At 45.1% G+C, this 14,436-nt stretch overlaps 1 protein-coding gene across 12 annotated transcripts in view; it reads left to right on the top strand.

The window, feature by feature from the left end:
- RGS7 (regulator of G protein signaling 7) overlaps positions 1–14,436 on the top strand; it is a 315,923-nt gene that overhangs the window by 84,401 nt on the left and 217,086 nt on the right. The window contains exon 1 of one of the 12 annotated variants that reach the window (XM_068155281.1): positions 12,243–12,259. The exons of the other annotated variants lie outside the window; for them this stretch is intronic. The gene's annotated coding sequence lies outside the window, so the exon portion shown is untranslated. Of the gene's footprint in view, positions 1–12,242; positions 12,260–14,436 lie in introns of those variants that run through there. 12 annotated transcript variants of the gene reach the window in all.

Below are 14,436 nucleotides of genomic sequence, written 5' to 3'. Positions count from 1 at the left end.
GTTTGCCAGATGAGTCAGTCTAATATTGCTACCTAAAAAAAAATAATGGGTTTGTTTTCTCTAGTTTCTATCTGGAGTTATGTTACAAGCAAAGAAAATTTGTATAGTTTGTTTCCTTGAGTCTCTGACACCTTGCATAGAGATCTCTGAGATACAAAGGTTGCATGGCTTCCTATCTGTGAGATGATGTAGTAGTCTGCCATATCCTTATTTTTACAGAGGAATTGTGTCTTGGGAAGTGGAATTTTATTTGTATTCATGTGCTAGTGTTCATTTTTCATAGAATGGGCCTTAAGAAAAAAGAGGTAGCTTTTCTAGCAAAAGACTCACCATCAGTGTATCTGTTTAAAAAAACCTAACTTATTAAATGTGTATTTTTATGGAAGCAGAAATATGGCTGGTATATTCATTATGCATTGTATCATCAAAACATTTTCCTACTGAAAAAAATATCAGAGAAGGCTGCAGAACCATAGAATTGCTTGCTATATTGTGTAAGGTGACCAGACACCCACTCCCCAAGTTCTTTTTAGCTATTCTGTCTCCCACTGATGTAGTGTTTAGCTACATGACGCCACTTTGTTTTTGTGGTGGGTTTGGAAGGATAAGGCTGAGAAGCCTCCTCCCTTCCCCCTTGTAAGGTAAAAGGGAAAGGAAAAATTGAAGGGAAAGGAAAAAAAACTCGCAAGCTGAATTAGCAAAGCAGTGGAGCTATATTTACAAAGCGATGTAGGGTTTGCAGGGGATTATTTACAAATTTACAATATCTACAATATATACAAAGATATACAACAGAGTAACACAGAAATGAGAGTGCCCCCCTCGGCAGAGAGGGGTCCCCCACCTCCGCTCTCCCCTCTCTTCCCCCCCTTTCCCCAGAATGGGATAGAAAGAGAAAGAGAAGAGAGGAAAAAAAAGTTAGAAGCAGTTTTGTGTTAATTGGAAGGGAGTTAGTATACAGGCCTGTTATCTGGTTTTCAAGGCCGAGGCCTTGGCAGAAAGCCCAGGACAGAAAGCTGTTGCCTGAAGAAGAGGCGGAAGCAAGACTGACTGAGAAGTGCTGGAAATGTCCAGTTCACTCCCAGTTCCGAAAAGTGCTTCCTCCCACTCGTCCAATGAAATTAGTTTAGACTATTCCTTCCGTTTACCAACTTCCGTCCACCATGTTCCCTTTCTTAAGGGGGCAACGTCAACCGGCCACAGTCCACCCCTTCTAAACAATTTCATTGGCTGTTCATACTGTCCATCTAATCCAAAACGATATTTACAGTTCGTGAGTAAAGTTCATAGTCCATTCCGGCTATGCTCAGATGTAGATGATTCAAAAGTCCAAGAAAATCAAAAAATGAGAAAAATGGAAAAACAGTTCATTTCCTCGCCGACGAAGCGAAGAAAAAGGAAACAGGGAAATCTCAGGGTCTCTTAGTTGACTCAGGGCTCTCAGGGATCTCAGGGTTCGTGCACCGTAGACTCCTCGTTGATTCTTCCTTTGGACGCGATGTAGCTATACAACAGTTTGAAATTAACCTCTTTCAGCTAAAGTTAAATTTCTTTGTGGAATACACTGAATTTCACCATTCTCTTGCATTACCCAATAAGTGTGACCCGGACCTTCAGCTGAAACCACCCCTCGGACAGGTTTAGCCTCTCCTGAGGGTGAAAATACCCAAACAGTTTTACCTAACAGATTCTTTTCTCTAACAACAGGAACTCTATCACCTTCCACTTTCCGTAGCAAATCTGAATGTGCAGGTCCAGCTCGGTTCACTGAACCTCTACTATTTACCAGCCAGGTTGCTTGTGCTAAATGTTTTTCCCAGTTTTTCAAAGATCCACCCCCCATGGCTTTGAGAGTGGTCTTCAACAAACCGTTGTAGCGTTCAATCTTCCCTGAAGCTGGTGCATAGTAGGGAATGTGGAATATCCACTCAATACCGTGCTCTTTTGCCCAGCTCTTTACAAGGTTGTTCTTGAAATGAGTTCCGTTGTCTGACTCAATCCTCTCTGGAGTTCCGTGTCTCCACAGGATTTGTCTCTCCAGACCGAGAATGGTGTTGCGTGCAGTTGCATGTGGAACTGGATAAGTTTCCAACCATCCAGTGTTTGCCTCTACCATAGTAAGCACGTATTGCTTACCAGAACGAGAACGGGGTAGAGTGATGTAGTCAATCTGCCAAGCTTCACCATATTTGTACTTGGACCATCTGTCACCATACCACAAGGGCTTAAGTCGTTTTGCCTGCTTAATAGCAGCACAAATGTCACAGTCATGGATGACTTGTGTGATAGCATCCATGGAAATGTCTATGGATCTGTCACGAGCCCATTGGTATGTTGCATCTCTGCCTTGATGTCCTGACGAATCGTGAGCCCACCGAGCTAAGAATATCTCACCTCGGTGTTTCCAGTCGAGATCAAGATTAGAGTCCATGTCTACTTGAGAAACTCTTGCAGCTAGATCTGCCTGATGGTTGTGTTGTTGTTCCTCAGTAGCTTTGCTCTTAAGAATGTGAGCATCGATGTGTCTCACTTTCACTGGAATTCTCTCGATTCGATCAGCAATGTCCTGCCATAGGTTGGCTGCCCAAATGGGTTTTCCTTTTCTCTGCCAACCACTCTTCTTCCAGTTCTTTAGCCAACCCCATAGAGCATTGGCTACCATCCATGAGTCGGTGTAGAGACAAAGCTTTGGCCATCTCTCACGTTCAGCTACGTCGAGAGCTAGCTGGACAGCTTTTACCTCTGCGAACTGACTGGATTCTCCTTCTCCATCTTTCGCCTCTGCAACTCGGCGTGTTGGACTCCACACTGCAGACTTCCACCTTCGCTTGTTTCCAACAAGACGACAGGAACCGTCTGTGAACAGAGCATATTTCTTTTCATCATCAGAGAGGTCATTGTAAGGAGGAGCTTCCTCAGCACGAGTTACTTTCTCCTCTGGAGGTTTAGCACAGTTGATACCTTCAGGCCAACTTGAGATCACCTCCACTAGACCAGGTCTTTCAAGATTTCCCATTCGAGCTCTCTGTGTTATCAGAGCCATCCACTTAGACCAGGTTGAGTCTGTGGCATGATGTGGTGTGGATCCTTTGCCTTTGAACATCCAATTCAAAACTGGTAATCTGGGAGCTAGAAGAAGTTGTGATTCAGTTCCAATCACTTCAGAAGATGCTTTTACTCCTTCATAGGCAGCTAAGATTTCTTTCTCTGTTGGAGTATAGTTAGCCTCTGAACCTCTGTAACCTCGACTCCAGAAACCAAGAGGTCGTCCACGTGTCTCACCTGGAGCTTTTTGCCACAAGCACCAGGTTGGACCATTGTCACTTGCAGCCGTGTACAAAATGTTCTTAATGTCTGGACCATCTCGGACAGGTCCCAGACCCATTGCTTGAATCACCTCTTGCTTTATCTGGTCAAAGGCTGCTTGTTGTTCAGGTCCCCAGTGGAAATGGTTTCTCTTTCGAGTTACATCATACAGAGGTTTCACAATCTGACTGTATCCAGGAATGTGCAGTCTCCAAAATCCCACTATCCCCAAGAAACGTAGGGTCTCTTGCTTGTTTGTGGGACTTGCCATGGTAGAGACTCTATTTAGCACATCCACTGGAATGTGTCGACGTCCATCCTGCCACTTCACTCCCAGAAACTGAATTTCTGTGGTAGGTCCTTTCACCTTGTCTCGCTTGATGGCAAAACCTGCATTCAGAAGAATGTCAATGATTTTGTTACCTTTCTTGAAGACTTCCTCAGCAGTTTTACCCCAGACGATGATATCATCGATGAACTGGATGTGTTCTGGAGCACCGCCTTTCTCCAGAGCATCGTGGATCACTGCATGACAGATGCTTGAGCTGTGGATCCAGCCCATTGGCAGCCTGTTGAAAGTGTACTGGATTCCTCTCCAGGTGAAAGCAAACTGAGGCCTGCATTCCTCTGCTATGGGAATAGAGAAAAATGCATTAGCAATGTCTATGGTAGCATACCATTTGGCCTCTTTGGATTCCAGCTCATACTGTAGCTCCATCATGTCTGGCACTGCTGCACTCATAGGTGGTGTTACTTCATTCAGGGCTCGGTAGTCTACTGTCAGACGCCAGTCTCCATTCTGCTTCCGCACAGGCCACACTGGACTGTTGAAAGGTGAATGAGTTTTGCTGATGACTTTCTGACTCTCCAACTGACGAATCAGATTCTGAATGGGCAACAAAGAGTCACGGTTGGTTCTGTATTGTCTGTGATGCACAGTCTGAGAAGCAACCGGCAATTTAATGTCCTGTATCTTATGTTGTCCCACAACTGCAGATTCATCAGAAAGTTCAGGTCTGGCAGACAGCTTCAATTTTTGTCCGTCAATTTCTATTGAAGCTACTCCAAAAGCCCATTTGTAACCTCTAGGGTCTTTGAAACGCCCTTCTCTCAGAAAATCAATTCCCAAAATACAAGGTGCGTCAGGTCCGGTCACAACTGTATGCTTCCTCCATTGTTTACCAGTTAAACTTATATTAACCTCTACCTTACTTAACTCTTGAGATCCACCAGTGACTCCCAGAATAGTTATAGACTCTGATCCCTGATAATTCGATGGTATTATGGTGCACTGAGCTCCTGTGTCAACCAAGGCCCTGTACTTCCGAAATTGTGAAGTGCCAGGCCACTGGATGTACACATCCCAATAGATTCTATTATCTCTGCTATCCCTCTCCTCCCCCTGGCGGGAGGCAGGGCACCCCTAGTTATGGGGAACATGCGCACATGTGCATTGCACATATTGTGCAGGGTTATAACTTTGCATGTTATAACTGGAGCCACTGTTGGAGTCATAAGAGTTGTTCTGGGGAACTGTGGAAGTAACAGCTACCCTTCTGGTATTGCTACCTCGGGTTCTGCCACTTTGCAGTTCCCTTAGTCTCCTGAAAAGATTAGACGTTGGTTGGCCATCCCAGCGGTTCATGTTCTCACCAAACTGATCACGCAGAGTTATCCAAATAGTTCTACGTGATTGCCTTGGTGGTCTGTTTTGGAATGACCTGTTTTGGAATGACCTGTTTTGGAATGACCTCCTTGGAGGATGTGTATTCCTCACAGATGAAACTTGTACCCATCTGGAGGAAGAATTGAAATTATCCCTTTGTGCCAATTGGGATATGGAATTTCTAAATTCATCTTTTAACTCTCTTATGCAATTCTGAATATCACCAGACATCGTTTTAATGGCCGAAACCAAAGAACCACGTGTCATGCTATCCTCCAATTGTCTCATTTGATCACTGAATTGGCCAACCGTGGGAGAAGCTCCACCATAACTTCTTGACACAATTCTGCTTGCCAGAATGTTTGCATAATTAGAAGGAGCAAGTTTGATGATCTTTTTAGCAAGACCAATACCCACAGGAATGTCATCAGGATGCAGAGTTTCGTGTTCACCATAGAGTAGCTCTCTAACAGCAAATTCTCTCAAGCGCTTAATTCCCTCATCTATGGTAGTCCAGGGTTTAGGATTCCAGGGAAGATCATCTCGGGAAGGGTATCTCAGGGCAACCGCTATTAAAAGGCGTATCCACAGATTAACCTTACCGAGAGCTTCGCCTAGATGTCTATCTATTCCATTGTCCCTTGAGAGAGTTCCTAACTGAGCTGCTGACTTGTCTCCAACTGTTAGAGCTGAAGCACCTGTATCATAACACCTACTAAGCCAAGCTAGAACTGGCTCCTTATCTGCCCTGGTGAAATCTTTACGGACATTACGCAATTCCTCCCTTGGCGAAGAACAGTCCGTAATGTCATCTTCATCTTCATCTCCCTGAATTCTTTGCCCATAAAATCCTGCTGTCATTCTCCTAAGGATCTCTTTAAGCTGAGAACCACCTTTGCCAGCTGCTTTCCTAGCTTCATCTCTATCCTGCTTTGATCTCACTAGGTTAGCTAGATCTTTAAAACAAACCTTCTCTTCCTCCTGAGCAGGATCTTTTAGAGTAGAGGGCCCCTCACCAGGATCAGTCTCCACCTCTTCTTCTCCATCTTGGGCCTTTGCAGCTCTAGTCTTTAAAGGAGCCACCTTAACTGGAGCTGTGTTTGAATTTACAGCCACCTTAATGGAAGCTGACAGGTCCTGAGATAAATCAGCTGCTGGGGCAGTGACTTCCGGTCCCACCGAGGGAGTGGGTGGAAGTGACGTTGCTCCGTTAATGGCCGATGGAGAAGAAGAAGAAGGAGAAGGAGTAGGCGCCATGTTGATACCAGCCGATGCCCTTGGCTGCTTGCTAGAATCAGCAAAGTCATTTAGAGCTGCTTTACCAATTAACTTTTTAGCCTTCTTTTTAACTGACACAGGTTCTCCACAGTCCTCGTCACTAGATGACTCTGGGACTGATCGAGAGCCACGGCGTTTTCTTTTTGATCTAGTTTTAATAACAAAACACGCCCTGGACACCTTTCTCTCTCGCCGTAAAGAAATCAGGAGATACACGATAATTATCACCAGCAGCAGAATTATAGACATGAGATAAATCACCTTTGGATCCCAGGCATCACCTAAAGTTACTGTCTCCTCAGGCGGAATCTTAAAACTCTTTATCTCAATTGGGAGAGTGGTGGAGGTAACATTCCTGTATCTCACTGGCCATAATAAATTAATACATTTTCCATACCATAATTTAACTTTATACATAACCCACATATAAATTGTCCGCACCAAATATTTGCCCAGGTAATCCAAAATCAAACCCAAACAATATCTGTAAATCAGAGCCCCAAAAATTGAAAAGAACAATCGCTCCACAAACCACAATACCTTCATGTTTGCTAATTCAGCTGGAAAACGCTAAATCAATCAAATAATAAATTAAACTAATTATCTGCCGCACGTTGGGTACGCCAATAAAAAAAATGTGGTGGGTTTGGAAGGATAAGGCTGAGAAGCCTCCTCCCTTCCCCCTTGTAAGGTAAAAGGGAAAGGAAAAATTGAAGGGAAAGGAAAAAAAACTCGCAAGCTGAATTAGCAAAGCAGTGGAGCTATATTTACAAAGCGATGTAGGGCTTGCAGGGGATTATTTACAAATTTACAATATCTACAATATATACAAAGATATACAACAGAGTAACACAGAAATGAGAGTGCCCCCCTCGGCAGAGAGGGGTCCCCCACCTCCGCTCTCCCCTCTCTTCCCCCCCTTTCCCCAGAATGGGATAGAAAGAGAAAGAGAAGAGAGGAAAAAAAAGTTAGAAGCAGTTTTGTGTTAATTGGAAGGGAGTTAGTATACAGGCCTGTTATCTGGTTTTCAAGGCCGAGGCCTTGGCAGAAAGCCCAGGACAGAAAGCTGTTGCCTGAAGAAGAGGCGGAAGCAAGACTGACTGAGAAGTGCTGGAAATGTCCAGTTCACTCCCAGTTCCGAAAAGTGCTTCCTCCCACTCGTCCAATGAAATTAGTTTAGACTATTCCTTCCGTTTACCAACTTCCGTCCACCATGTTCCCTTTCTTAAGGGGGCAACGTCAACCGGCCACAGTTTTTCATGTGAGCTGTGTCTCAAACAAAATTAAAACACGTACAATAGTGTACTTTTCAGTTGTTCAAAGCACTTTCTTATGAAACAGCAAAAAAAAAAGTGTTTTGAAAATAAATGTTTGGCCAGTTGGAGGGTGCCAAGAGTACTTCTGGTGACCCCTTGTAAGTGGCATTTCTGTCTGCACTCATTAACATAATGATTGGTAGCATAAACTGTACAGCTAAGCATCAAGGTTTTATGAAAGCTGGTGGAACTTTTGTATATGAAGAATAGAATTCTTTTGCCTTATTTCTAAGAAATGTTTAATTTCCTTGGGGATTTTCCATAATACAGAATAAAGAGAAAACCAGATCTCTGACAGTTTGTTTTATCGGTGAAAGACCTCAGGGTAGCAAAGCTGCTTCCAGGCAGTTTTTGTGAGATTTCAAAGCAGGGTGTGAGAAATGCTTGGTAAGGCTCTTGATTATGGAGCACTGAAAATTAAAATACTGCTCAGGGAAACTCGATTATACTCTGGAAAATGTAGATAATGATCTGCCTTACTCTATTTCCAACTTGTCTTTTTTTTATCAGATGACAGGGTGTCATTTGCAGAGTGGTACTGTGGGGTTTGGGGAACTTCCTGGTGACTGGAAAAATAAAATTACCCATTTTTTTTCTAGTACAAAATATACTTTGTGATGTGAAGGGTCAGAATAAGAAAATATTCCTTCTGAGATTCTAAACACCTGTAGTCCGTTCTGTCTCAGTAATACCACATATATTGTGCAAGAAAATCTAAAGGAGGTAGAGGAGAAGAAAGAAATACATTATTAACTCATATACCTTATACATGGCTTGACAGGAACAATCATCTTCAGTACTTTAAATCATAATCTTGCTCTTTTGGCATTCAAAAATAATTTATTTTTTAATTACAGAATCACAGAATGTTAGGGGTTGGAAGGGACCTCAAAAGATCATCTAGTCCAACCCCCCTGCCAGAGCAGGATCACCTAGAGTAGATGGAGTAAAATTCCGCTTTCTGATGACTTGGTTGTAATGAAATTTTCTGGGTCCTATTTATCCTTCATTGTCGTTTGAGATTGCCTACAGTAAAAAAATTGTACCACTTTGGTTTTGCTTGTGTTGGTTTTAGAATACTAAATAGCAACATTAGCATGGGAGACGAGTTGAGACATTTTTGTAATGCAGTCCTTTTAAACTAACATTCCAGCTACAATGATACCAATTTTTTGTAATTATAGGTTTATTCTAAATGCTATTGGTGCTACTATTGTAAGAGTGAGAAGCCTCAAGATTTCTAAACTGCCAGTAAAAGTGGAACATATCTTCTGGTACTTACTTGAAACTAGGCTATATTGCAGTGCTGTTTTGACAGTCATCTATTCTCCTAACAATATTTACTTGTTTATTTTCCTTCCATGGCATTAAATATGGACTATCAAATCACTGTCTGAGTGTGAGTAGATTCTTGCCATTCTTTTGTGCATGATTTTTGTTGTACTGGTTGGTTACATACATTCATAGATACTGTCTGAAGAAGGACTTGGACTCTCTGGAAAGGTTTATTTTCTAGGATAGGCAGTACTGGTCTTCTGTGAGCATCCCCTAGGGTGTCTCTGCAGGAGTGCACGTGGAGTGCAGCTGAAATGATTTTGTGAGACAAAATGCTTTTATCGGCCAGGGATGTTAAAAGCTTTGAGTGATTCAAGACCTCCACACAGGGTAATAGAGGTAAATGGGATCAGATCTGTGAAATTAAATATTGGTGTTGTCCACATCATACAAATTTTAGGGATGTTATTTCAGCCTATCTCTGACTTGGTCCCATGGTGCCATTAATGATTCAGACTATATTTTTCTGGTTTATCTTAATGTGAAAAGAATCCAGCTGATGTTCTCTGATTCTGCTCCATAATGTGAACCAGAGAACAGTTATTTGGAAAACTTGCCTTGGAATTGAATTTGCCATCTCAACCAGTGTGTTAAAGTACATGAGTTCATAGAGAAGCTAGTCATCCTGTTTGGAAATTCCACCAAGTATCACATCACTCCAGATACCAAAGTCTTGGGTGTGGTACATAACATGTGGAGCAGGCTCTTTACAGCTATCAATTCATTGGAGGCATTGAAGGTCAAATTCTTGGCATCCTAATGTACTGTTCCAGTTTAGCTCCTACAAATTTCCAGCTAAGAAGGGATACTATGTTGTATTTTGTAGTAGAATACAACTTATTTTCAGATTTATTGTTTTAAAATTATATTCGTAATGATATTTTATTATTCCAAAGAAAAGAAATCTTTTTCAAGCCTCTAACCAACTTGAAGACAGTGCTTGGAATTAATGAAGTTTGATTAACCCCGAGATCATAGTATCACAGTATAACCAAGGTTGGAAATGACCTCGAGGATCATCGAGTCCAACCTATCAACACAGACCCCATGACTAGACCATGGCACCAAGTGCCACGTCCAATCCCCTCTTGAATGCCTCCAGGGACAGTGACTCAACCACCTCCCTGGGCAGCCCATTCCAGTGACGAACGACTCGCCTCCAGTCTAAACCTCCCCTGGCGCAGCTTGAGACTGTGTCCCCTTGTTCTGGTGCTGGTTGCCTGGGAGAAGAGACCAACTCCTTCCCAGCTACAACCACCTTTCAGGTAGTTGTAAAGGGCAATGAGGTCACCCCTGAGCCTCCTCTTCTGCAGGCTAAACAATCCCAGCTCTCTCAGCCTCTCCTCATAGGGCTTATGTTCAAGGCCTCCCACCAGCTTTGTTGCCCTTCTCTGGACACGCTCAAGTGTTTCGATGTCCTTCTTAAACTGAGGGGCCCAGAACTGGACACAGTGCTCAAGGTGTGGCCTAACCAGTGCAGAGTACAGGGGCACAATGACTTCCCTGCTCCTGCTGGCCGCACTATTCCTAATGCAGGCCAGGGTGCCATTGGCCCTCTTGGCCACCTGGGCACACTGCTGGCTCATATTCAGGCAGCTCTCGATCAGCACCCCTAGGTCCCTCTCTGTTTGGAAGCTCTCCAGCCACTCTGACCCCAGCCTGTAGCTCTGCATGGGATTGCTGTAGCCAAAGTGCAGCACTCGGCACTTGGACTTGTTGAATGCCATCCCACTGGATTCTGCCCATCTGTCCAGTCGGTTGAGGTGCCTCTGCAGGGCCTTTCTACCCTCTAACTGACTACCATCTGCTCCTAACTTGGTGTCACCTGCAAATTTGCTGATGACTGACTCGATCCCCTCATCCAGATCATCAATGAAGATGTTGAAGAGGACGGGGCCCAGCACTGATCCCTGAGGGACGCCACTGGTGACTGGCCGCCAGCTGGATGTGGCACCATTCACCACCACTCTCTGGGCTTGGCCCTCCAGCCAGTTCCTAACCCAGCACAGAGTGATGCTGTCCAATCCACGGGCTGACAGCTTAGACAGCAGTTTGCTGTGGGGGACGGTGTCAAAGGCCTTGCTGAAGTCCAGGTAGACCACATCCACAGGCCTCCCCACGTCCACCAGATGGGTCACCTGATCATAGAAGGAGATCAGGTTGGTCAGGCAGGACCTGCCCTTCCTAAATCCATGTTGGCTGGACCCAAGCCTTTGGCCATCCTTCAGGTGCGCAGTTATTGCCGCCAGGATAATCTGCTCCATCACTTTCCCTGGCACTGAGGTGAGGCTGACTGGCCTGTAGTTTCCAGGTTCCTCCATCTGACCCTTCTTGTGGATGGGGACCACATTGGCCAGTTTCCAGTCACCTGGGACTTCACCGGTGAGCCAGGACTGGAGGAAAATGATGGAGAGTGGCTTGGCCAGCTCATCTGCCAGCTCCCTCAGAACCCTATGATGGATCCCATCTGGTCCCATGGACTTGTGAGTGTCCAAGTGGCTCAGCAGGTCCCGAACTAATTCCTCATGGATTTCCAGGGCAATACACTGCTCCCCGACCCCATCGCCCAGCTCAGGAGGCCACTCGTCCTGAAGTCTTGCCTTGCTGTTAAACATTGAGGCAAAGAAGGTGTTCAGGACCTCAGCCTTTTCCTCGTCTTCAGTCACCATGTTCCCCTCCAGGTCCAATAAGGAGTGCAGGTTCTTCCTGCCCTTCTTCTTATTGTTTATATATTTATAAAAATGCTTTTTATTATCTTTGACAGAGGTGACCAGCTTCAGTTCCAGCTGGGCCTTTGCCTCCCTAATTTTATTCCTACATAATCTAACAACTTCCTTGAACAGACCTCGAGAAGCCTTCCCCTTCTTCCAAAGGAAGGATACAGCCTCTTTTTCCCCCTTAAATCCTCCAGTGTGGAGGTGATGTGAAGCTATACCAGATGTGAAGCTATACCTTTAAAACTGTACTTAATAAGAAGCTTTCTGCAGAAAAATATGGTTTTCCTTCCAGGGAATGTTGGAATTTTAAGTATGTTTGTTAAGCAAATTTTATCTTGTATCACTTTGGAAAAAAAAGTATAAAAAACAATGAATATCTCTCAATTGATTTAGTAAAGTATTAAATTAACATTTGCAGAAGTTTCTTTATTCAGTGTATTTTTGTATCTTTGTATGATGAGTGCTGTTATGGGACAGGAGGATTCTGTGAGTGCTTGATTTTCTGTTAAATTTGGGATTTTTGGTATTTCCTTTCTGTCACTTCACTGTACAGTGTCTGTGGTCAATTGCAACTGCTATTTGTCCTCCCCTTGTTTCTTCCATATAGCTTTCCTGGATGGTGCTCTGATCTCAATCACTCAGTAAGTTAAAACTTTAAAAGTGCTGCTGGTAGCTATTAATGAATTAGATGGAAAACACTGTTCTGGGAGACCATAATTTGTGGTGGTTTCTAATTGTCCTTTTCCAGAGCTTTATTTTTTTGCAATACAATTATTAGTCATTCAGATATATCCTATTTGAAGAAGAAGAGAAAGGCAAACCCCCTTGTCTCATGAGGAGGTTTTGATGGAAAACAGATGCAATTTGTCTTAACTTCTACATGTTAATGGTGCATATTGTCTACTTAGACTTTTGAGAAGCCTTTGACACTGTTTCCCACCGAATTCTTGTGGACAGACTGGCTGCTCGTGGCTTGGATGAGCACACACTCTGCTGGATAAAGCACTGGGTGGGTGAAAGGGCCCAAATGGTGGTAGTCAATGGAGTTAAATCCAGCTGGTGGCCGGTTATTAGAATAAACCTTTAGAATAAACCAAACCAGGTTGGAAGAGACCTTCAAGATCATCGTGTCCAACCCATCAACCAATCCAACCCACCCAAACAGCTAACCCATGGCACCAAGCACCCCATCAAGTCTCCTTCTGAACACCTTCAATGACGGCGACTCCACCACCTCCCCGGGCAACCCATTCCAATGGGCAATCGCTCTTTCTGTATAGAACTTCTTCCTAATATCTAACCTGAACCTCCCCTGGCGCAGCCTGAGACTGTGTCCTCTTGTTCTGGTACTGGGTGCCTGGGAGAAGAGACCATCATCAGCCTGTCTACAACCTCCTTTCAGGTAGTTGTAGAGAGTGATAAGGTCACCCCTGAGTCTCCTCTTCTCCAGGCTAAGCAGCCCCAGCTCCCTCAGCCTCTCCTCGTAGGGCTTGTGTTCCAAACCCCTCACCAACTTTGTTGCTCTTCTCTGGACACGCTCCAGCAAGTCAACATCCTTCCTAAACTGAGGGGCCCAGAACTGGACACAGTACTCGAGGTGTGGCCTAACCAGTGCAGTGTACAGGGGCAGAATGACCTCCCTGCTCCTGCTGGCCACACTGTTCTTGATACAGGCCAGGATGCCATTGGCCCTCTTGGCTGCCTGGGCACACTGCAGGCTCATGTTAAGCCTACCATCAACCAGCACCCCCAGGTCCCTCTCTGCCTGGCTGCTCTCCAGCCACTCTGACCCCAGCCTGTAGCACTGCATGGGGTTGTTGTGGCCAATGTGCAGAACCCGGCATTTGGATGTGTTAAATCTCATGCCGTTGGATTCTGCCCATCTGTCCAGCCTGTCGAGGTCTCTCTGCAGAGCCTCTCTACCCTCCAGCAGATCAACTCTTGCCCCCAGCTTGGTGTCGTCAGCAAATTTACTGATGATGGACTCAATGCCCTCATCCAGATCATCAATAAAGATGTTAAAGAGCACAGGGCCCAGCACTGATCCTTGGGGCACACCACTAGTGACTGGCTGCCAGCTGGATGTGGCACCATTCACCACCACTCTCTGGGCTCGGCCATCCAGCTAGTTCCTAACCCATCGCAGTGTGCTCCCGTCCAAGCCATGGGCTGACAGCTTGGCCAGGAGTTTGCTATGGGGGACGGTGTCAAAGGCCTTGCTGAGGTCCAGGTAGACTACATCAACAGGCCTCCCCACATCCACCAGGCGGGTCACCTGATCATAGAAGGAGATCAGGTTGGTCAGGCAGGACCTGCCCTTCCTAAATCCATGCTGCCTAGGCCTGATCCCTTGGCCATCCTCTATGTGCTGTGTTATTGCACTCAGGATGACCTGTTCCATGATCTTGCCTGGCACTGAGGTCAGGCTGACAGGCCTGTAAATCCCTGGCTCATCCAACCGGCCCTTCTTATGGATGGGCACCACGTTGGCCAGCTTCCAGTCCTCTGGGACCTCGCCAGTGAGCCAGGATTGCTGGAAAATTATGGAGAGTGGCTTGGCCAGCTCATCTGCCAGCTCTCTCAGCACCCTAGGATGAATCCCATCTGGTCCCATGGACTTGTGGGGATCCAAGCTGCTAAGGAGAGTTCCAACTACCGCCTCATGGAACATAGGGAAACTGTGCAGCTCCCTGGCTCCTTCTGCTAGCTCTGCAGGCCAGCTGTCAGGAAGACGTTCTGCCCTTCTAGTAAAAATTGAGGCAAAGAAGGTGTTAAGTATCTCTGCCTTTTCCTTATCCTTGGTTACAATGTTCCCCTC

The sequence above is a fragment of the Melanerpes formicivorus genome, unplaced genomic scaffold (assembly GCF_026170545.1).
Source record: "Melanerpes formicivorus ecotype bairdi unplaced genomic scaffold, bMelFor1.0.p_v2 SCAF_2, whole genome shotgun sequence".
Classification (NCBI taxonomy): Eukaryota; Metazoa; Chordata; class Aves; order Piciformes; family Picidae; genus Melanerpes; species Melanerpes formicivorus.
This window is presented reverse-complemented; position numbering and strand designations above follow the sequence as displayed.